The following is a 24,695-nucleotide window of genomic DNA, read 5'->3' on the forward strand; positions in this document are numbered from 1 at the left end:
TTTGGCTACTGAAAACAGCCTTCCGTGTTAGGGTGACCCCAGTGAAAGATTCCAGAGTTAGGATTGTACAGGAATTGATGTAATGCTTGCCAAACCAGCAAAGAAATTCCAATTTCCTTCTTCCAAACCCTGACAAGGTTACTATTGGCCTCAAAGCTTAGACTGCCACCTCCCAGGTGAGCTAAATGCTAGGTGCAGATATGGGTCAACGTCACTGACCTCTCTGACATTTTAAAACTCAGCTGCCAATGTTTGCATACACTCATATCTATGGAGTGAAGGTATTGACTTCTTGTCCTGAGGTCCAGAGATAGACAGTGAGTAGGAGCAATGAAGTGCCTCCAGCAGGCTTATTGAAGTGGAAAAAAAAACCCTAAAATGTTTAAATACAGTAAGAAACACTAGGCATGCTGGTATATACCTGTAATCTCAGCATTTGAGAAAGAAGCAGAAAGATCAAAAGTTCGAGACTTTCCTGGTTTCAGGCTAGCTTGAGTAACACACACATTGAAACCCTAGCCTACAAGAAAGGAAGGAAGGAAAGAAGGAAGAAAGGAAGGAAGGAAAGAAGGAAGGAAGGAAGGAAGGAAGGAAGGAAGGAAGGAAGAAAGGAAGGAAGGAAAGAAGGAAGAAAAAGGAGGAGGGAAGGAAGGAGGGAAAAGAGAAAGAAAGTCACATTATTAAGAGTAAATATCAGTGTAGCAGGAAGCGATAGACATGCTGTACATTCTAATTAACATCATGCAAATTTTTCTTGAGATGAGTTCTTCTTCCTCATTGCCCATGGGCTATAGGCATACACAGCCGTGACCTGGATATTTTAAATAATTCTAACAGTTCGAACTTGAGCAATCACTAAGTATCAGAAGCAAACTGAAACAAATTAAATAACTAACAAGAGCTAATGGCCACCTACGTAATCATTAAACCATTGGCTTTGCTTCAGACTGGCACTCAACATGGCATGGCTGTACATATACTGACCACGAGTCACTGTTAAAGTTCTCTTGGTTTCTAAGTATCAGTCTCTGTCAGTGTCTCTCTGTGTCTCTGTCTCTGTCTCTATCCCCTGCTCTATGTGTGTGTGTGTGTGTGTGTGTGTGTGTGTGTGTGTGTGTGTGTTACTCACTAAGCTGTGTAATCTTGAATGGCCTGGAACTTACTCATGTACCATGAGGTGGCCTCAAATGTATAGAAATCTGCATCTCTCTCCCTCCCAAGTGCTGGGATTAAAGATGCGTGCCACTGTGTCCAGCTAGTCTCATCCTTAATTTACTCTTTTTTAATCTATTGCCCACCTGCACCAGTAAGACCACATTTATACCTCTCTAGTTTCTATCAGATACTTAAATTAATATGTGATTAAGTAAAATAGGATAGATGAGTTTTTCTACTAAGATCTAATATAGGCCAGGAGTTGGAAGCACATGCTTTTAATCTCAGCACCCAGAGACAGAGTCAGGCAGATCTCTAAGTTTGAGACCAGCCTGATCAACAGAATGAGTTCCAGGATAGCCAGGGCTACCATCCAGAAATCCTGTCTTAAAAAACAAAAACAGACAAACAAATAAACAAAACAACAACAACAAGATCTAGTTATGGAGAATGAAAGAGTCTCATTTTTTAAAAGAATTTGATATAATAGTATAGCTCAGAAGTAGGATACTTACCTGGCATGTGAGGGTAAAAGTCTCAGCGCTGCACCTGTCTATCCTTAAAACAAATTCTTTAGCATATCAATTTGCACTTCTACTGCAACTCTGTCCATTCCTCAAAACCTAACTCAGACTTTAAATTCCATGTGACATCCTCTTAGTTTTCTCTGATCAGAAGAACATTGTCTCTCTTCTTCATTTTGATAAGGCAGTAGTACCTTTATGGCATGCACTGAATTATAATATATGCCTGGCTACATGTTTCCACTGTGGGACATACCTTTTTGAAAGCAGTGAATTTGGGGATGCTTCTAAGGGAGGGGGGAAGAAGACCAAGATAGGCAGAGAAACAGTAGGAAGAACATGGTTGAAGTCGAAAGAAGTCAGTAAATTCACTTCTCTGAGATCTAAGAGAGCAAAGGCACGCAGGAACAAACAGAAAAGACACCAACTTACAAAACTGAACATTCATGAAACCCAGGGTTTCTAAGACTGAGATTTGCAATCTACTGATCGGCTGATACAGTCTGTACTGATAAAGCAAAATCTACATTTTCTGGTTATCGCAACTTTACTTTTACAGGCGTTGATAAACCACGGGATAGGGCTGGCAAGGTAAAGATGTTTGCCGTCAAGCCTGGCAGTGTGCTTAGTCCCTGGACCCCACATGGTAGAAGGAAAGAGTGACTTCTATAAGTTGTTCTCTGACTTCCATATACTTTCTCTGCCATGCGCACACACAGAGTAAATGAGATAAAAGTATACCCTTAACTATATTGTTGGCAGTTGTGTAAAGAAAGCTGGGAAGATCAGGAGGGAGTGGGTGTATGGCTCAGTAGAAAAGCGTTTGCAAGGCCCTGGGTTCGATCCCTGGCACTGCAAAATAAATAATTTTTAATCAGATTTCCAATGTTCTGCATATCAAAAGGCACAACAGAAGAAAAGTCAGAGCTGGGAGATGAAACTGTCAATCATGACAGTTCAGGCTGACTGTAAACTTGACAGGATGTAGAACCACCTAGAACAGAGAAGGGAGCTGTACAGCAGCAGTAGCCATCTCTGCTTCCTGAGTGTAGATGCTCTGTGACCTCATGCTCCTGCGACCAAGCCTTCCCACTGTGAGGCACAGTACCCGCTTGAACCAAAACAGACCTCCTCACCTCCTGATAAGCTGTTCCTTCTCAGGTATTTTGGTTACAGCCATTGTTAGGAAAGTAACAATATACTAATAAAATATCTGATAAAGGGCTAATACTCGGAACATGTTCTTTACATGTTTACAACTCAAAGTAAATATAGGCAAAAACTCTGAATAGACATTCCACTGAAAACGATACACAAATGTACAGGAGACGTTCAGGAAGAGGGACTCAACAGATCTACTTGTTATTAACTCAAATCACAGTTAGGGATGGCACGGATGGCGTGTTTGCCTCCCCTTCAGTTCAATAGCAAACAAACAAAACCAGTACTTCATATTCATTAGGATGGGGGTGATCAGAACAGTAAGATTTGTAGGGAATTTTCTGGACAGAAACATATTCATCTATGGAGCTGGGCAAGGTGACCCATTGCTCTCCATATGAGTGCCGTCAGCCTCAGTTCAGTGAGCAGAGCCCACACCATGAAGAGAAGACAGACTCCTAAGATTTGTCCTCTGACTGACACACACATAAAATAAGAACTTCGAGGTCATCTCAGCATTAGCCCTTGTCCTCTGGGATCATGTTGGGATCTACAGTGGGTTAATCCCTTCAGGGCCACAGGGCAACAAGATTCTTTGTCCCCTGGAGCTGCCACCCTTCCTCCTGGGACTTCCCTAGTCTTCCTTTCTTACTTGGTCTGGAACTGGCCTGGGTCTTCTGGGTTTGTAGATATGGCTCTTCCGGACCTGCTGAGGTTCTTGGCAGATACCTTCTGAACTCCTGGTCCAACACTCACCTGCAGCTCCTTAGTATGAAAGAACCCCTCTTCCAGGTGCCTATTCACTGTCCCACTAGCAAGGATCCATAGTTCTCTGCCAGCCTCTTCTCTCCTAGACTGTCTCACCCTGTGGCTAAGCCCCAATAGCTCTCCTTCACATAGGGTTTCTGAGAAACACTCAGTGTCTGATAAACTGAAAGAAGGCCTATTTCCTATCATCCAAGAACAGTCTTCTTCCAGCCTCTAAGCAGAGAACTAAGCCCATCCCTTTTCTTTGGATATCCTGAAAAGGAATACAGGCATCTGGAGTTTTCCCAGTGGTCTGACTGAGAGGAGGGGGTGGGGAGGAATCATATTCAGACTTCTCTTTTTCAGAGGGGAGCATGGCTCAACCTCACACTAAGCATCTCCAAGTCTAGCAAAGGGCTGGGAGATGGCTCAGTGGATAACTACTTGCTGTATAGCATGAGGGCTTGCCCAGCACTGATGTAAAAAGTGAGCATGGTTCTGTGCATGCCTGTCACCCCAGCACAGGGGCTGAGGATCCATGAGGACCGCATGGGGACTGCTGCCACTCTAGCTCCAGGTTCAGTAAGAGACTAAATCTAGCCCAGTGGAATTGAATTGGGTAAGGGGAATAGAGTAGAACACCGAGTCCTCCTCTAACACACACACACACAGAGAGAGAGAGAGAGAGAGAGAGAGAGAGAGAGAGAGAGAGAGAGAGACAGACAGACAGACAGACAGACAGACAGAGACAGACAGAGACAGAGACAGAGACAGACAGGCAGGCAGACAGACAGACAGAGACAGAGAGAGACAGAGACAGAGACAGACAGGCAGGCAGACAGACAGACAGAGACAGAGAAACAGAGACAGAAAAAGGAGATTGGGGAGAGGAAGAAAATCTCTATAAAAGCTTTTTATCCTTCAGTGGATGAAGTGCATGTCTTAGTCAGTTTATATGGTGGACTGTGTGCTAATCCAAGAATACATCACATTTACCATTTTGATTAAAGACCTGTAACCTGAATATAATCTTGAGCAAACATCAAATAAACTCAAAACAAAATCATTCTCTTTTTTAAAATATCAGTTTTCTTCAAAAATACTACCGTCATAAAGATCGAGGAGCAGGCTGAGAAGCCTTTTCCAAGGGGGAAAAAAAGCTGAGGAAACATGGTCTATAATGTAGGAGCCTCTAGTGGAGGAAAAATGCAAATGCTATAAAGGACATCATAAGGCAGGTGACAAAATACAGTGAATTGCACATCTGTTTCAATGTTAGATTCCTGACGGTGGAAACTGCGGAATAGAAATATACATCGGGAAGCAAAGGAGCAGCATGTGTGCAATCTATCCCCACATAGCTCAGACACAATCTGTACACAAAGGGAGAGTAAATCTCTCTTTAACCATGATTTAAATAAAATAAGTGAACCTGGATAAAGGGCAAACGGGTGTTTTGGATACAATTCTTGCAATCTGACTGACGTTTGACATTATTTGCAAGTTAAAAGAGAAGGTTGATAGGTACTGGAGAGATGGCCCAGGGGCTAGAAGCACTTATTTATCTGACAACTGACAGGAGTTTAGTTCCCTTATTGGGTTGACTCATGTTTACCTGAAGCTGTAGTTCTAAGAGATCCAAAGTCCTCCTGCCTCTCTGAATGCCTGAATACATATACCTCTCTCTCTCTTCTCTCTCTCTCTCTGCCTCTCTCTCTCTCTTTCTCTCTACCACCCACCGCCGCCGTATGTGTGTGTGTGTGTCTGTCTGTCTGTCTCCGTCTTTCTCTGTATCTGTCCTCTGTCTCTGTGTGTGTGTGTGTGTCTCTCTCTGTCTGTGCGTGTATGTCTTTCTCTCTGTCTCTCTCTCACACACACAAATAAAAATAAAATAAATATTTGCTTTATTGTGTTTTGCCTAAGCAAAAAGAGTTGGCTTTTTTTCTTATGAGTCTCCAAGAACATGATTGATTTGAATCTTTAGTAAATAAAAAGTGACCAAGGATCAAATATCTAATTTAAAATTAAAAAGATCTATTTTATTTTATGAATTCAAATGCTTTGTCTACAAGTAGATATGTGTGCCGTGTGTGAGCCTGGTACTGGCAGAGGTCCATAGAGAGCATTGATGCCCTGGATGACTAGGAGCCATCACATGGGTGCTGGAAACTGAACCCAGGTCCTCTGCAAGAGCAAGTGCTCTTAACCACTGAGCCATCTCTTCAGACCCCAAATACCTCATTTTAAATAATTCTTTTAAACCTCTTGTTTTGCTCTTATGTTTGGTTTTTGTTTTTGAAGACAGTCTTACACTGTGGCCCAGGCTGCCCTGAAACTCACTCAGTTCAGATTAGTCTCAAATTCAAGACAATTCTCCTGCCTTAAACTGCCAAGAACTTAAGTTACAGGCATGAGTAACCAGGCATGGAATATTTTAACCATTTTAATGTGAAAAACAGCACACATTGTTAGTTTTAGAAATGCTAAGAATTGAACACAAGACCTAGTCAAGGACTCGGATATTTAATTTCGACTTAACTTCTGTTTACTAATATGTTTTTCGAGAATTGTCTATAGTATCACCTAAACACAGGTGATTTACTGCTACAAAATAAACCAATGTATGGCTATATGGCAACTTACTCACCTACTTTACTATTGACATGCACTTGTGTTCCTCTGTGCCTTTGTCATCATTAGACACTGTGCCTACTGACATTTTTCTCTTCAGAAACATGTGTATGAGCTTCCTCTGGCACATCTTCCTAGGATTAATGAGTAAAATGGCCCAGGGGAGACTAGACAGATACAGTCCAGGGACAGTCTGATTGAAAAAGCAAAAATCCCAGCACTGAAAAGCAAAGTGTGTGGTGGGGGGTGAACATACTTTCATATGGACAGTCTCATCTTTGCAGGATTCTCTAAAACAGGACTCTTTCATATAATGAAATAATGAATAATGGAAATTCAAAGACAAAAACAAAAAAACCAATTTGCTAACAGAAAGAATAGATGAGGGCTGAAGAGATGGCTCAGTGGTTAAGAACACCGGCTGCTCTTCCAGAGGTCCTGAGTTCAATTCCCAGCAACCACATCATGGCTCACAACCATCTGTAATGGGATCTGGTGTGTCTGAAGACAGCTACAGTGTACTCATATACATAAAATAAATAAATAAATCTTTTTTAAAAATAGATGAAAATTAAAATTAAAATAATTAGCCAAGCATAGTATCATATGCCTCTAATTTCATCACTTGGAAAATAAAGGCAGGAAGATCTCTTTGAGTTTAAGGCTAGCTTGATCTACATAGTGAGTTCAAAGGTAGCCAGAGCTAAATAGTGAAACCCTGTCTCAATAAATAAATAAATAAATAAATAAATAAATAATTGTTTTTCATTCACACCCTGCCCCCTTATTCTCTCATCTTATTTATAAAGAATATGCAAGAGTAATATATAGGAAATGGAGAGATGGCTCAGTGGTTAAGAGCACTTGCTGTTCTTCTAGAGGATTCAAATCCAATTCCCAGTACTCACATGACAACTCACAACTGTCACTACAGTTCTGGGATCCAGTGACATTTTCCAGCCTTCATGGACAATGAACACATGATGGTAAATTATACATGCATGTAAAATACATTTTAACATATATGTACATATATGTCATATCTTTTTTAATTTTTCATGTTTTGTAAAAATAGAGTAAAGCCAAGAATTAACATAAATGATGAACAACAGAGTTAAATTCTCTGGGTATAATATTCATGCTCATATTTCCAGCACTCTAGAGAATGAGGCAGGGGAGTTGCTGCAAGTTCAAAATCAGCCTAGGCTATATAGCAAGTACCAGGTTACCCAAGAATACCTAGGCAAGACTCTGTCTCAAAAACACCACCACCACCAAAAAGTTAAATGACCGAGTCCTGATTCTTAATTTGTAATCAAAAGATTCACGTGAAGAACCTGATGCTGCAAAACACAAAAACCACAGTTGGGAAAGAGAGAACTTCCCACTGAATTCTTAACTGTCTCTTAACAGCATATGGCATCAATGTTTTTCAAGTGAAAGCTGTGGAAAATAAAAGATCTATGTAGAGTGCACTGAGAGCTGCTGAGTGAGTGTGCACACACTGAGAGCTGCTGAGTGAGTGTGCACACACTGAGAGCTGCTGAGTGAGCGTGCACACACTGAGAGCCGCTGAGTGAGCGTGCACACACTGAGAGCCGCTGAGTGAGTGTGCACACACTGAGAGCCGCTGAGTGAGTGTGCACACACTGAGAGCTGCTGAGTGAGCGTGCACACACTGAGAGCTGCTGAGTGAGTGTGCACACGCTGAGAGCTGCTGAGTGAGTGTGCACACACTGAGAGCTGCTGAGTGTGCACACACCCCAGATCTCACACACGGAACGTTACACTTCGAGTGACCTGATTTTGGCTAAGTACAGACCAAATGGTTGCCCCAGCTCTCAACAGGAAAGACAGCATTTGCAAGTTCAAAAAATAAAATGAGTACATGCTAGATGGTCTATCCAGTGACAATTTGAAGAAAAATAAGATAATTAGGTTCCAGTAATATAAGAATAGCCTTATGAATCAAAAACAAACACTTCAAACATCCCCTCTCAATATGTTGTCTTGAAACTCAGGCCTTATTTTCTATTTTTAAAGGCCTGAAAGCAATGTTAAGTTTCTAGGTGCAAACACACACGGTGTGGCTACTTAGGTGCTAGTTCTCATAGTCTGGGTCCTTCTGTATGCCTCGTGGCTACATGATATTCCCTAGCCATGGAATTTGCTGTTTGATCTGCGATTCCACTTGAAGATATTCCAGAGGCTGGGAAACTCTCTAAACACACATGTGAACAGCTCAAATGTCCAAGTGTCTCCATCAACAGTCACTTCAGAGTCGTAATAACTTACAGGTGTGAGCGTGGAAATGCCCTCTGCACTCCTCTGCCCTTCTTGAACTCTGCCTCCTCTCTCTGGACCATTTTTTTAAACACTGAATTCTTAACATGGCTTGGCATTTCTCCATGTTCTCTTCCTTGGCTTTGGGGCTTTTAACAGGACATTCCAAACTCTTCCAGGAAACACAGAAGCAGATGCAAATGCTTCAGCATGTCAATTCTTTGGTTTCCTTAAATCCGTATGCTATTTATTAGTTTACTCAAAGTAGGGGAAACAATTTAAATTCTCCTTGAGAAGATACCTACTAGGGAATTAAAGAGACAGGTGGGTAGTAAAACTCTTGCCTGGTTCCAATTCTGGGAAAATTTTGATGGACTATAGCATCTGCTCTGTTTCTACCACTGCTGAAGACAGGCTCTCCTGCTTTACTGCCATCTCCAGAAAGAGCAATGAACTGTGTATGAAAGCAGCTTAATCCAACACTTGCATTAAGATTTCGCAAAGTGACATTGTGACCCTTTACTGCAGATAGTTCTCTGCTGTGTGGGTTCGAACTCTTGCATGCACATATGTGCACATGGAGACCAGAAGTCAACCTCAGGTGTAGTCCTCAGGAAGTTCATTTTCTGAGACAGAGTCTCTCCCTGAGAGCCTGGGTCTGCCAATTAGGCTAGACTGGGTGGCCAACAAGCCTTAGGGATCACTATTTCTCCAGTACTGATATAAATGTACACCACTGCCAAGAGTGGTGGCATATGCCTTTAATCTCAGTAAAAGGGAGGCAGAGGCAGAGTCAGATCTCTGAATTTGAGTTGAGGCCAGACTGGTCTACAGAATGAGTGCCAGGATACCCCAGGACAACATAAAGAAACCCTGTCTTGAACAACGAAACAAACCACCACCACCACAACAACAAAAATGTGTGCTACTCCAACTAGGTTTCTGCACCAGTAATGAGGATTGAATTTAGGACTTCGTTTTTTCATATCAAGCACTTTACTGGCTAAAGTATCTTGCAGCTCTGGAAAATGTAGTCTTTATTCTGAATAGTCACACAGCTAGCTTAACATTAGGGATTTTATTTTAAGAAAAAAAAATAGACACTGCTGCTGTGACATTTAATTAGTGGTGAGTGTGTGATATCATTTAATATATTTTCATGTATCTTTGAAAATTCCAAGCAATTAAGTCAATAGATTCCCATCAACACTAAAGACTTCTACCTTCTCCCCATTTTATAGTAAATTGAGCTATCAAATTCTTACCAGTTGGACTGGTGAGACGGCTCAGCCAGCAGTGTTTGACTGCTCTTCTGGAGGTCATGAGTTCAAATCTCAGCAACTACACGGTGGCTCACAACCATCTGTAATAAGATCTGATGCCCTCTTATGGGGTATCTGAAGACAGCTACAGTGTACTTACATATAATGAATAAATAAAAACCTTTGGGCCAGAGCAAGCAGCGCTGGAGCAAGAGGGAGAAGGGAAGAGGGAAAAAATTGTTACCAGTCTAATGGGTAGAAAATAGTGATTGTTTCTTGGGGCTGGAGAATTGGCTCAGTGGCTAATAGCACTGACTTCTCTGGCAAAACACCCAAGTTCGGTTCTGTACTCACATCAGGTGGCTCACAATCACCAGTTCTAGAGGTCTCAACGATCTCTGGCCTCCACAGGCACCAGGCTCACACATAGTTTACACAAATACATGCAGGGGAAAAAAAACCTATACATGTAAAATAACGATAAATAAAAGTATAAGAAAAAAAATCAGGCTAATGAGAGGGTTCCTCACTTGTTGTCAAGCCTTATGACCTGACTTCAATTCCCAGAACCCACATGGTAGAAAGAAGGAGAGAATGAACTTCTCAAGCTGTCCTTTACTCTATAACATTTATACATACACATATATGTGTGTGTGTGTATATATACATATATATGTATGTATATATAAATATATAAATTTATATAGCATTTGGATCCAGGGGCAGGAGGATCTCTAGGCTACAAGGCAGCCTGGTCTACATAGCAAATTACAGGGCAAACCAGGACTACTTGGTAAGACCCTGTCCTGAAACAGACAAACAAATAACTGAAAAGCTAATTAAACTATATGACAGTTCCCACGATGAGGTGGGACTTTTCGGGGGTGTAGCTATTTTAAAGTCACTCATGCTCTGTGAGGACATCCAATAAACTCATTAGTCTCACCATGTTGAACTTAAGCCTTTCAAACCAGGATTCTTACATAGGCAAGTTATGGCTAAAAGAGAGGCAATGACAGTCCAGCCTAGAACCTGTCAGGCACAAGAACCCAACTCAATGGCAAGTACACACCTGACCTGTCCATTAAAACCATCAAAGGTGGGAAGATGCCTCGCAACCCTGGGGAAACAACACAGGATAAGGAAACAGAATGGGTGCAGGAAAATGACTGTGGGCTATAGAACACTAGCTGAAATAGTACCTCCCGACAGTTGTACCCAACATCACTTTTTTAAGGGAACAATTCACAGTTGTGGTGATTGTATACCTTTAATCCTAGCACTCAAGAGGCAAAAGCTGGAAGACGTCTATAAGTCTGAGGCCAGGCTTACATATTCAATACCAGGCCACTCAAGGCCACACAGTAAGACTCTACCTAAAAATATCCAAAAAATGAAAAAGAAAGAATGGAAGGAGGGAAGGAAGAAAGAAAAAGAGGGAGGGAAGGAGGGAAGAAAGGAACGGGGAGGGAGGGAGGGAAGGAAGGAAAAAGAAAAGGAGGGAGGAAGGAGAAAGAAGGAAGGAAGAAAGAAGGAAGGGCTAGAATCTTTTCGGGCTGCATCTGATCTTGCGGACACTATTCTTTAGTGTCCCCTTTATTGTTTATACTTTAGATCAGTTGGCACTTGGTTGGAATGGACAGCAATGCCTCTATACCAGCTGTTAAAAAGGTTTTCCTAAATGGGTGTTTTCATGCTTGCCACCCATGTTCCTGGAAGATTTGGAGAACAGTTAAAGATAAGGAAATATTTCAGTAAGAGTTTCTTTTGTTTGCCTGCTTGTTTTTTAAAGATATCCTAGAGAGGTTGGGGCGGGGCACTCCCAGAAAGCCCTAAGGTTATTTCTAGTCCCAGCAGTGGGTAACCTTCCTATGAGTTGTTGGCCAGGGAGGTCCCTGAGCCCCAACCTCCAAAAAAAGGTTATTGACTCTATTATTGGTTACACACAAAAACTAAATAATCCGAACACTGGGGAGACAGAAGTAGATATATCTCTCTGAGTTTGAGGCCAGCCTGGTCTACATAGCAAGGTCCAAGTCGGCCAAGGCTACTTAGAAAGACTTTGTCTCAAAAAAACAACAGCAACAACAACACACGCGCGCACACACACACACACAACTACTGAAGACACTGAATGTTTTGGTTGCAGGACATGAAGAAATAAAGCTATGACTGAGCTGAAAGAGCTCCCCGCCCTTCCCCCCCCCCCCCCCATGGTTCTGTAAGTGCTGGATAATCAAGCTGTCAGGACAGAATTGTCCCTGTGGACCTATTCAGTAGGACCTTTTGTGCTACCCTATACAAGTTCAAGGCAAGATGTGCTGGCTAGTGCAATAGTGGTATGAACTGTTTTGGGTGTAACTCTTTTATTGGATTTAATGCCCACTCCATAGGGATGGGGATGGATTCATATCTGGTACTGAAGCCAAGACAAAGGCCCCAGTGGGGATGCAGTTGCTGTTGTTTTCTTGAATGGATGTGATGTGCCTCCTACACTTCTGTATTTACACCTATAGAGAAGTGTTATTGTTGGCCTTGTCTGCGGGAAAAGTGGTTACAGCAGATGACATTGTCAATGGACACATTCATAACAGATTAAGTGGCTGAAGGCAAATGACAGTTGAGGCAGCAAGACTGCCCAATGCTCAAATAATGATCGTGGACACATTACCTCTTTCAAGGCTCAGGGCACATTGTGAAACAGGTAGGCAGACAGAATGTAAGAGCTAAGGGAAGGGGGTGGAGTGCAGTGCAGCAGCTCTTCCCCTCCCCCCTTCCCTCCCCTCCCTTCCCCCTTTCCTCCCCGTCCCCCCCTATAACATGGCGGTATCTTGAACTTTGCACTGGAACCTGATGTAACTAGAGAAGAACAATACAGTTGTAGCCAGATCTTCAGAACAGACAATGGAACTATTAAAATCCCCTAGTAGATGGAGGGATGGAAGGTCAGGAGACCCTCACCTGAGATTCTAGCTATTGTTCCCCTGCCCCAGCTGCATGTGATCTAGGGAGACACTAGAGTATATAAGAAGTGAAGGGGCTGGAGAGATGGCTCAATGGTTAAGAGCACTGACTGCTCTTCCAAAGGTCCTGAGTTCAATTCCCAGCAACCACATGGTGGCTCACAACCATCTGTAATGGGATCTGATGCCCTCCTCTGGTGTATCTGGAGGCAGCTAAAGTGTACTCATATACAATAAATAAATAAATAAATAAATAAATAAATAAATTTTAAAAAGAGTACTTCCAGAGGACCTGGGTTCAATTCCTAACACCCACATAGCAGCTCACAATCGTCTGTAGCTCCAGTTCCAGGGGATCCAACACCCTCACACAGACATACATGCAGAGAAAACACCAATGTACATAAAATAAAAATTAAATCCTGAGTCCTATAGCCCCATCATGGCAGCAGTAGGGACCTGGACTCGGCTCTCCGGTGATTGAGCTGTGAGCCTGGCGAGCGTGCACTAGCGAAGTGCCCACCTCGCCCCCGGGCCCTTCACCCTGACCCTGCACCATTGCTGAGCTCACCCAGGTCTGGACGATGGTGAAGTATTTCCTGGGCCAGAGCATGCTCCAAAGTTCCTGGGACCTAGTGTTCCCGTTCTTCTGGCAACGGTACCCGAAACCCTATAGCAAACATGTCTTACTCGAAGACATAGTGCACCAGGAGGTGACCCCTGACTAGAAGCTTCTGTCCCAGGGACTCCTGATCAAGACCAACAGGATGCTACATTTGGGCAAAGCGACTGTTTCCTGCCAACATTGTTCACTCAGTGTACATCCAGGAGGACTCTATCGTGGACCCACAGGATCAGACCATGACCACCTTCACCCGGAACATCAACCACACCCGGCTGATGGTGGTGGAGGAACGGTGTGTTTACTGTGTGGACTCTGACAATAGAGGCTGGACCAAAATCTGTCAGGAAGCCTGGGTCTCCTCTAGCTTACTTGGCATCTCTAGAGCTGTCTAGGAATTTGGTCTTGCCCAGTTTGAAAGCAGTGTGACCAAGACAATGAAGGGCTTTGAATATATCCTGGCCAAGATACAAGGTGAGGCCCCTTCCAAAACACTTGTTGAGACAGCCAAAGAGGCCGCTACAGAGAAAGCCAAGGCTAACAAGGCTGCTACCACGCAGCAGCAGCAGCAGCAGTAGCAGCAGCTTCTATAGCTTACTTCCTCTCCCTTCTCCCCGTGTACTTGATTATTAAAGATCAACCTGCAGCCCTCTCTGCTGTCTGCCATGGTGGGTCAGGGCCCTGTCCTTGTCAGCATCTTGCATTACACCCAGCTCTGTCTACTGGGCAGAGGGGTGCAGTGACTTGCCCAAGGTCACAGCAGTGTGCAAGTGATGGACTGTACTCTCCATGAGGGCAGGGCTCCTTGTTGTATTTTCTGCTGTGTCCCAAGTACTCTGAACAATGTTTAGCACATAACAGACACTCAATAAATGCATGATTTGATTGCTCCATCCCAAAACAATCCTAATTTTAGAAAATATATTGTATGAAAAGGAAAATGAAAGGGTAATTAAAAGTGGAACCCCTTGATAAAAGTTTTGATGAGGTTACCATCTGTCTTAGTTAATGTTCTATTAGTGTGGAGAGACACCATGACCTAAGCAACTCTTACCAAACAAAGCATTTAATTGGGGGCTGGGTTATCGGTTCAGGAGGTTTAGTCTGTTATCATCATGATAAGGAAGAGACAGATACAGTCTTGGAGTAGCAGCTGAGTGTTTTATATCCTCATCTGTAGGAAGCAGGCTGAGAGACAGAGACACAGATACAAAGACAATCTCAGAGACAAACAAAGACAGAGATAGAGGGCCTGGCAGGGCTTTTGAAACTTCAAAGCCCATACCTAGTGACACACCTCCTCCAACAAGGACCACACTTCTTAATCCTTCCCATACTCTTCAACAACTGGGGACTAAACATGGAAACATATGAGTCTACTACACTATCTATGATGGGGCAGGACTTTGTACTGAGTAATACAGCTGTCATCTATGTGTCTATAAGTGACAACTCATGACTGCTCTATAAGCAAGCCTATCAGATCCAATGCTCTCACCGACCTAGACTTAGTGAATTTACACTTTAGTCTGTTGTTGAAACCCATCACAGGTAAATGGCCACTTGTTTGTGTCTTCACAGAAAACATTATACTCCGGGTTAAATGGCCATTCTCTTGTCCCCATATCCCATCTCAACTTAGAAACATTGGGATTACAGATGTGCTCACCTATACAGTTTAAGCTGTTTCAGTAATTGAAGTCCACAGATACCTGAACAAATCTGTAAAGATAAGAAGACAATCATTGAGCTATATTTACCTGGGAGACTCAAAAGCCTCTACAGAATATCTTAAGCAAAGAGCAGATCTACTAGTTAACTTAGAAACAAAGATCCTGATGCTTATATCAGAGTAACTAAAATGCACCCGAGAGCCTGATTCTAGAAATTCTCTATAGTGCAAAGTACTTTAATTTCAGTGTTCCAAGAAGAAATCACACTTTAAATTAAAAAAAAAAAAAAAAAAAACTATATCAAAACTAGTGACAGAATATGCCACACGCCATTCTAGAATCTTCTGGTAGAATATGTGACAGAAAAGCACCAAAGAACACGGCAAACCCTTGGCATCTTCGCAATGCCAACACAGTCGTAACCAGCCATATCCAGGGAAAGTAGCTGCACGCTAGAGATGTCAGACAGTAAGGACAACATCCCTGACACTATCAGTAGTACACAGATAGGTAACAATAGGGCATGGCAAAACCTACAGAAGGAAGTAAATAGTTAAAGAAAATCGGGGTTTGGTAACATATACCTGTAACTCTTTAACACGTGTAAGATAGGGGCAAACGGATCAGGAATTCAAAGATAGTCTACCTATCAAATCCCAACTCTGGCTAAGTGAGGCCTTATCTCAAAATTAAAATTAAAAGTTGAAAATAAGATTTAAAATGTATGGTTACCATTATGCTAAAGTCTGGTATTTGCTATTGAAAATACCAGATATCTATTTTATGTCCAAGAGATCTTTTCAGTTTTATCAGCATCAAGCATGCCATGTTAAAAAACAGGGCAAGAACACTGGTAACAAACACAGAAAAAGAGTTAGAACTAATTTAACAACACGTTCAAGATATGAGAGTGAGATACTAAAGTTTTAAACTGACTGCTGGAAAAATGACTACTTACAAAAGTAAGTTGTTTCTCAAATTGATAGCCATATTTTTGCTAAGTCTTACACTGAAGATAGTTGAACTCATTCTGTGATGTTTTAAATCAATACTTTGACTCTATGAGAATACTAAGTGATTTTCAATAACTGAACATTTCTACATTTCCCTTTGGTATAGACACTTTAAAACACATAGAAATAGAAAGCCCACAGTAATCTTTCCCAGAATGATGACCAATATGAGAAAATGTCGCACCAAAACTACAGCTGAGTAAGATCAGTTTCCCTTCTCTAAGAGAAGAGAGATAACAGAACTAAAGTTTGATCTGCCTTCCATACAATACATCCTTTCAGTTTAAGACAATGTTTTGTCCTTATCTTTGGTTTTCAAAATGCCAGAAAAACTTAAAAAAAAAAAAAAAAAGCTTTTCTAGGAAAGAAAATGAATACAGAAATGTAAGTGGTTTGGTAATCCAGATCCAAAATGAAAGCCCACACTTTATCTTTCCTACTGTCTTTTTGCCAGAAGCAGCATTCATCCTAACATCCTAAAAAGGGAAGGTCAAAGCAGTGTCACAGGCAAGAAGTATTTGAAGAAGAAAAAAAAAAAAAAAAAAAAAAAGGACATAAAGGGAAAAGTTGAAAGAAGAAACACAATTCCAAATTACTGAGTATGGACCCTATATTAATATATACTGTGCAGACACTTGATCTTCCTTTATGGACTGGATAAAGGCTCCTCTGAGGCATTTCTAATTAGGGATGACTACAAGGAACCAAAGGAAAGGAAAGAGCCCTGTAAGGTACCGGGATCTCAGAGCAGTCTCTTTCCTGGGATCTCACAATTAAAAACAGCCGCACAGTTAAATGAAGGCGGGTCTAATACTTCAGGTATCAGTTAAATTTTCTCTTTCTCCTTCTCTTTCTCTTTCTCTTTCTCTTTCTCTTTCTCTTTCTCTTTCTCTTTCTCTTTCTCTTCCTCCTCCTCCTCTTTATGAATTCATATTATTTTTAAAACACTTGACACACATTCAAACACTCCTCCGTTTCAGAAAACAGTGCGTGTTCAGCTGAGGGGTGGGAAAGCATGTAATGAGGAAGTTAACAGGGGCTGATATTTTTTTTACAACATTCTTTAAAAACTGAAAAACCTCTTTAAACACCAGGAACAGCTTAAATAATTCACTCTGGGCCTGAGGGTTCCATGTAGACAGTCCCTATCTCTGGTCGGCTTCTGGCAGTGCTCTCCTGGGTTTCAACCATGGCAGTAGGCCCAACAAGCCCACGCAAAGACTACAAAGCTCCAGGCTTCACCCATGCCTGTACTCTCTGGTCTTCAACGTGCACTTCAGAAGTCTGTATGTGGCTTGTCCCACAGGCAACTTGGTCCCAGAAACGCAGACAAGGTAGCCTAGCTGGCTGTTGGGAGCAATGAAAGTGCAAGCCTTTAGGCCTGAAGTGAGTCCAACCATCCCTCCACAAGCCTCCACAGGCCTGAAGGCCTCACTTCCAGACCGTGACTGTAGAAAGCAAACCAAGCCTGCTGAGGCTGGGGCCTCGTGTAGGGCGCCCCAGCCTTGGTCATTGTTTTGTCGTAGGGAGTTGATGAGAGTTGTTTGCTCCTTGGTCCCTGGAGTCCGGCAGCTGCTAAGCGCGAGGTAGTGCAAGAAAGGAGCATGGAGCCCTCCTGGCAGGGGCAGGAAGGCCGGCCGGGCGGCACCCCGTCGGCCTCAGGGAGCCGCGCACCTGCCCCGCCCACCTCCAGCCGGCGCCGGACTCCTCCAGCCCCTGCCCTCGCTGCTCTGCGCGGCTCAGGTGCGCCGGACCCAGAACCTTTCGGTCCTCGAATGCCCCAAGTAAAAGGACAGTTTAGACGCCCTCGAGCGAGCCGGGCTCTCCGCGGCAGCATCTAAGGCTCCCCAGAAGGAAGTGCGATGGAGAATTCCGTCGTGCTTCATTTCCAGAGTTGAAAGCCTGAAAGCCGTCGGTTCTGCACAGAGGAGCAGTCGGGCGCGAGCTACCAGCCTCTGATGAAAATAATTGTTCTCGCACGCACTGTCCTGTGCCCAGAGGCGCACGTGCGCGCACGCGAACACACACACACACACACACACACACACACACACACACACACACGCCTCTCTAGCTGCCCAACCTTAATATTCTGATCATGCAGTTTTCAACAACTTGCTTGACACAATAACAAAGACGTTTAAATGCCAGGACGCAGACTTCACTTTTTAACCTGCTGAGAGGAGCTACTTTCAAAGCTTCCCTACAGCGAATAAACTGACAAAAAATATGGGGTGCACTTATAAATTAAACACCTTACCCTCAAAGCAACGTTTGTTAATCAGGTTTCTAAAGCAATACCCGTGTCTGTCTTTCTATTCACCCAAATAATGCCCCAAGAAGGAACCCCCTCACACAGGAGCGAGCTGGGGAAAAATGAATTATACCCATAGCTAGTAAAACTCATCTTAAATCAATAGAACACCACTTGAACTTGAGTTTCCATTGTTTCACTGGACCATCAATGTTTTTAATTAAACAGAGCTACCCTTTCTGCTAAAACATTACATAAAAGGGTTAGGTTTCTACTTTTGTTGAGGCAGCTGGCGTTTGTTGGCTGTTGTGTTTGAGCAACAGACTGTTCAATAGAAGCGAGAAATAGCTCAACGCGCTCTTAATAGACCTGTTTCGACAATGTACCTTGAAAAGGAATACATTGTGTTATTGTGTTAGTTTGCTACAAACCTATTAGAAGAAAAATAGCGTCCATCAGGTCTAACAAAACGCATTTGTATTATACGCACTTATCTGCTTCAAATACACTTCTTGGCACAATGTCTAGGATTCAACTAGATCATCAAGAGCCGGACAGAAGAACACATACCAGTTAGGTAATGATACACAGGCTAAAAATAATAATAAAGAAAAGCTTGCTCAGGCAGTAATCGCGACTTTTTATTTTTGATGAAGATGCAAGCAGCCCTACTTTACTTGAAAACTTGCAGGTTTCTTCGACAAAATATATATAAATAAATAAAGATTTGTGTCGTGTGACTATTGATCCAGATCCCACAGTTGGAACTGATCCACTTTTGATAACAATTTGTTTCGGAGAAGAATCCGGGGCAGAAATACAGTATTTAAAAGCAAAATTAAACAGCGCAAAGATCCGGGTTCTTTAGGGAAATGTGTGAAACAAACAAATCGAAAGCAAGGGTTCCAGCCAAGAGGTTGGGTAGTAGCGCTGCCTAGCAGCAGGAAAGGAAGCACTTCTTGGAAAATGCTCTCTTAAAAATGAATTTAAAACTTGTTTTAAAGGTATTTTGAACAGAGAGTGAAACTTGAAGCATAGAAATAGGTGGCATTCCGGCGACATGCCTACTGCCTCTTGTACTTCAAACTTTAAGAGGGGGAAAAAAAAAAGACGCAAATGATGAGGCTAATTTCCACTCTGAAATTGCTTAGTGGAAAAGATAGCTAAAATGGTATCGACCCTCTATGCATCTGCAGAAAGCCACGTGGTTTCTAACTTGCATATTTGGCTTTCAGCTGCAAGATTGTTGCAACACAAGAGAATGGTAGGTTGCTTGTTAGTTAGCTCAACTGCACGAGAGAGAGAGAGAGAGAGAGAGAGAGAGAGAGAGAGAGAGAGAGAGAATGAGAATGAACTGACATAAGTTACAATAGCATCCTATGTGAAATCTACATTAAAAACTAGATGAGGAGATATTTTGCTTAAATACCTCATTTGTTACATTTCTGAATTAATGAGTTATTGCACGAGAATTTAGAAAATTGTTACCCTGTAACTTTAGACAATGGCTTCCCTACTTTTACACAATAGCTGTGTTAGATTCTTCCAAAAAGTAATTTGAAGTCAGGTAGCATTTTCTTTAAAAGCTTGTGTGTGTGTGTGTGTGTGTGTGTGTGTGTGTGTGTGTTGGATAGTAGTTTAGATATAAGTGGTACTTTAAGACTTTTCACTGAAATCTGCATCCCACTATGTCCAAATCTACTTTTTAAAGCTGTTTTATTTGGATTTCAAAAATGGAAATGAAATCCTTAACCCGATATTGCATATTACAAAATTAGTTTCCCAAATGTATGTTTGACAGAAGAGTAGACATTTTCAGTTTAAGATTTTTTATTTTACATATATACAAATATACCAAATATAAAAGGACTTTTTTAAGGCTGTGATTTATAACTTTAAAAAATATTTTGGGGGGGCTGAAATTAAGTTTTTGAGGGGATGCATATTTGATGTATTTTAATTTGAAGAGATTTTTTTCAAATCAGCAAATATTTACTTAACAGAGCCGTTGAAAGCCCAGCAAAGAAAGAAAAATCAAGAACCTTGTCTTGTAGGTAAACAGTTATTAGACTCTTTGTGTTCTGCATAATCTTGAAAATCTTCAACTCTCCACCCTTATAAAGGATCTTCAGTAGGATATGAAAACTAAGTATTTCTATGCATTTCTCTACAGTTTAAAATATGCATTATAATTTGTCTCCACTTAAAGAATAAAAGATCAAATAAACAGTTTTCTGTTAACCTTTCTATTTTCTCTAGAAGTTAGGTTTTTTAATTGTTATTTTCTTATCACTGACATCAAAAAAAGTTTTAACCAATAAAATATTGAAAAAAATTTACTGTCATTCATCCTAAGCAGCATCTACTTTGAAAGATTTTGAAAAATGTGTTTTCAAAGTATTTACATATTCTTGGTTTGTCTCCAGTCAGTAAATGAATTATCATTTCCAATTTTCTTTTGGCTTCACTTGCCTTTTAGCTCAGAGGTAGGAGAAGTAAATGGGATCAATAGATTTTAAGGATTTCTGCCACACAAGATTATTTCAATGCCATTCTTTGCTGTTGTGTCTCAAAAAGCAGTGGCCAAGCCCACTACCAGCTGCCCAGACATTCAGCCAGATCCACCCCTGGGCACAGTCTTTAGAGAGAAAAGATTCAGCTTCCAAACTTGATTAAAAACAGCCTAACAATTTCTGCACTTAAAGACATGTGTGGTTGAAGAGCCCAGTAAATTGCTGCAGAGAGGAGGTGGGTGAGGTCTAAGTGTGCTTCACTGGGGAACACTCGGGGAGCTTAAAGCAAATCAGATAGAGGGAAGGCTACAGAAGGGCATCATGTCCACCAAAACCCACAGGCAAAACTCAGTACTGAGGGAGACTGAGTCTCTCTTTTTTGTCACCTTAATTTGAAAGAAAAGGAAATGTACACACAGCAGAGACCTACAGAGCTATTTGGAAATTGTGGACTTGTTTTGAGTAACTTTTGAGACCTTTTGTTTCCCATTTGCCAAATATTTCAAATATACTCCTTCCCTTAAAGTTACCTTCTGGAAGATATAATTAAAAAAAAAAAAAAAAAAAAAAAAAAAAAAAAAACTACAGCGGAAAGTGAACTAGGAATGAGGCATATATAGCTTGGTGAATAAAACAGGCTTCTCAACTTCTTATTCTTGATGATATGTTATTTTTTTGACATGTTTTTAAAAAAATAGTAAAACTTAAAGACATCTAAACCGGAATCCAATCATGAACAAAAGTGGGAGGTTTTCTGACATGCTTCAATAATAAAATAAAAACTGTCTATATGCTACTGTGCTTCAGTTCAAAATTTGATTCCAGAAACTGGTGAAATTTCTTACTTTTTTGTGTGGCCACAGGAGGAGGAAAATATGATACATTAGGGGATTTTACAGTAGAGCTATGTTTAGTTTTAATTTTCCTGCATTTTAAAATAAACACTTTGACCAAAGCATGTTTGATCTTTGCAAGAAGGAAGTATACATTGTGAAGGAATGTGCAGAGGTTGGGTATGAAAATGGGGTTGTGACTCACAGCTGCAGGCAGAGAGAGAGAAAAAAAAGGCGTCCTAGTGTCAGCCAGAGGTGTTCAGTCTAATAATTCAAGCTGTAAACTGTATCCCCTAAAATTACCTACATAATAAATCATTGTGAAAAGAAAAAAAGTTTGGACTGAGAAGTGTAAGTGAAATAAAATCCTCAGGGGACTATAATGCTGGGACCTATTACAATGATATGAAATTATTTTGTCCAAAACTTTAATAATTAGAATAATGCTCAAAATTGCTCTAGTTGATTTTTTTTCCTGGCATAGACTTCAACACATTTTAATATACCCTGTCCCAGAAATGGGTTTGCATTTATTTTTCCTCTCTTAATCACACAGCCAAACTGTTTTATGAGATTTCCCATCTATTAATACAATTTAGAGGGAGGGGTCAAAATAGCTTTATGTTTAAAACCTCAGTTACAACTGTATTATCAAATACATATAACGAAGAATAACGAAGGCAGACGTCCCTCTGAAATTCCCCTAGGTTCCTGTCTCATATTTCAGTGTTGCTCATAGGTACCAAAGAAAACACTAAATTCATGAGAGCTGGTGAATTAGCTTGCCTATACTCAATGCTTCACTGGAAAACTCCGACACTGCGGTTGGTAAAGCCCGTGCCAAAGCCTACAGGCTTCAGAAATGAGACCATTTGGGGGGATAGAATGCACCAGTTTGGAGAGGAGCTAAGAAGAGATTGGGTGCCCAGAGAAAAGATGCAATTGTCAAGGGGAAGTTTAAGGACAAGAACATACAAGTCTTCGAAACAGTAAGATTGAGGAAGTCAAGAAACAGGCTTGCCAAAACCATATTGAAACAATTTATTTTATAGGATCCCCCTACATTTCCAGTATTAGTGAGCAGAGCCACTCTGAGAACACGGACTGTTCTTGGTGGCTCTTGCGGCGCTTATGAACACCGAGAAGGAGACGTAAAGCTAACACAAGTCTCTTTCGCCTAGGCATGTGGCACGAAACTAAAAGGAGGGGACGAGAGTACACAAAAGGAAGGCTGACTCCAGAGAAGTTTGCAATAAAGATTAACTGAAAAAAGGAAGTCCACAGCAATTAAAATCTCTACCCTGGCTTATTAGTATTCATGACCGAATGTCCAGTTCTCCTGTTTATCTTTCTCCCAGGATCAATATCCTAGCAGCGTGGGCCTGGGAGGAGCCCGAGTCCGGCCCTGCGTGAGTCTGACCTTTCGCGCCCTCCCTACAGGTCAGAGCATCTTCAGAACCACCGGCCAGCGCGGCATCCGCGCTCATTAAATCTACCATTCATAGACGTGCGGGGAGTGGTGGGATTGGGGAGGGGTGGGGGGGGCGACAGGCCAGAGAAATGGGGGCTGGAGACAGTGGACAGACAGAACTAGCCAACTCCAAAGGATTCAGGAAACCACACTAACCGCTGTGGGCCCACTGGGACCAGAGGACAAAACAAAGGAAAAAAAAAAAAAAAATCCAGTGCAGTATGCACCAGGGCTGCCTGCATCCAGAAGCTGGCTCTGCTCTAGGGCAGCGGTTTTGTTGGCACCGGCAACAGGTTTTGGATTTTTACTGGAAAGTAGCAGTAAAAGCCCTTTGCTCCCATCAAAGGGAACTCAATGCCCACTTGCAGTTGTACCGGGTCAGGAGTGTTCCAGACCTCTCCAGGCCTTGGAGAAACAGCTCAGAGAGAAGCTTGTAGACACTTCAACTACTACGGTTATCTCTGCGGCTGTTAACTTCATTTCCAACCCCATCTGCCTCCTTCTCTAGAGACGCTGCTCCATTCTGCTCCCCAAGGCCACTGATTTAGCATCTTGGGGTTGGGGGAATTGGGAGCGAGGGAAGAAGAGATTAAGGCAAGGGTTATGGGGTGGGGTACATAGTCCTTCGCCCCATAACAGATAGAGGAAAAACTACTCCCTGTCCTTCCCACACACATACACACCAGGAGAGTAGAGAGCGCAGCAGGTGGGTAGGGCAATCTAGCCCATCACAGCCCCTCGTAATCGACCTAGGGATGCCAACTGCAGGTAGTCCCCCATCACCCATCCCCATTTCCCCAACCCACCCACCCCGCCTCTGTTCCCATCTCAACCGAAGAGTCTGTAGATTCAAGAAATGGGCCTCACCTATAAGGCCAGGCAGTGGCCCCTCCAAGGACAATAATGGTGGGGGGTGAACACCCGCTTACTGGTCTTGTGCCACCCACGCACATCTCTGCAGCCTCAGGTCCTTCCCACCCGCGAGTGAACCGGTGGTGGAGAGATTCGGAAGCCACAGGAGGTGAGCATATGAGTGGAGCATGTGTATTGGCATGGGAGTGCGAACGGCGTGTCTGTGTGGGTGAGCAGCGTAGTAAAGGGACTCCCGCGAAGCCTGCCTGAAGGCTGCATTAAGCCAGGTGGGGCTGGAGGGATGCTGGACCAAAATAGGGAAAAAAGAGGAAAGGAGAAGGAGAGGCCAAGTGTTACCTCTTCAAAAGCCTCTCTGCTCTGAAAACAAAAGGAAAGTAGGGTGGGGGCATGCTTAGTGACCCCAGAACCCAAAGTTAGCATCTTGCATCTTGTAGAGGCAGCGGCTGGAGGAGGACCCTGGCCGGGAGTTCCCCTGCCAGAGGTTTCCGCAGAGGCCATTCAGAGGCGACAAGGGCCCTTTTGCCCCTAGTGACCCCCAGCCTTGACCATGAACTCCCACACTTGGATTGGGCTGCCCCATAGTCAGCTTTACAGGTGGTCTCATTTGTTACATCCTACCCTCATCATGACTACTTCATCTCCTCCTGGAACCAGCGGGATGGGTTAAGGCTTTCTGATACTTGGCCACCTGATCTAGTCTGGAAAGATCTAGATCCC

At 42.4% G+C, this 24,695-nt stretch overlaps 1 pseudogene; it reads left to right on the forward strand.

The window, feature by feature from the left end:
* Window positions 1–13,310: 13,310 nt before the first annotated feature.
* LOC117705131 (PRELI domain-containing protein 1, mitochondrial pseudogene) lies at window positions 13,311–13,926 on the forward strand (annotated as a pseudogene).
* Window positions 13,927–24,695: the final 10,769 nt, after the last annotated feature.

The sequence above is a fragment of the Arvicanthis niloticus genome, chromosome 3 (assembly GCF_011762505.2).
Source record: "Arvicanthis niloticus isolate mArvNil1 chromosome 3, mArvNil1.pat.X, whole genome shotgun sequence".
NCBI classification, from domain to species: domain Eukaryota; kingdom Metazoa; phylum Chordata; class Mammalia; order Rodentia; family Muridae; genus Arvicanthis; species Arvicanthis niloticus.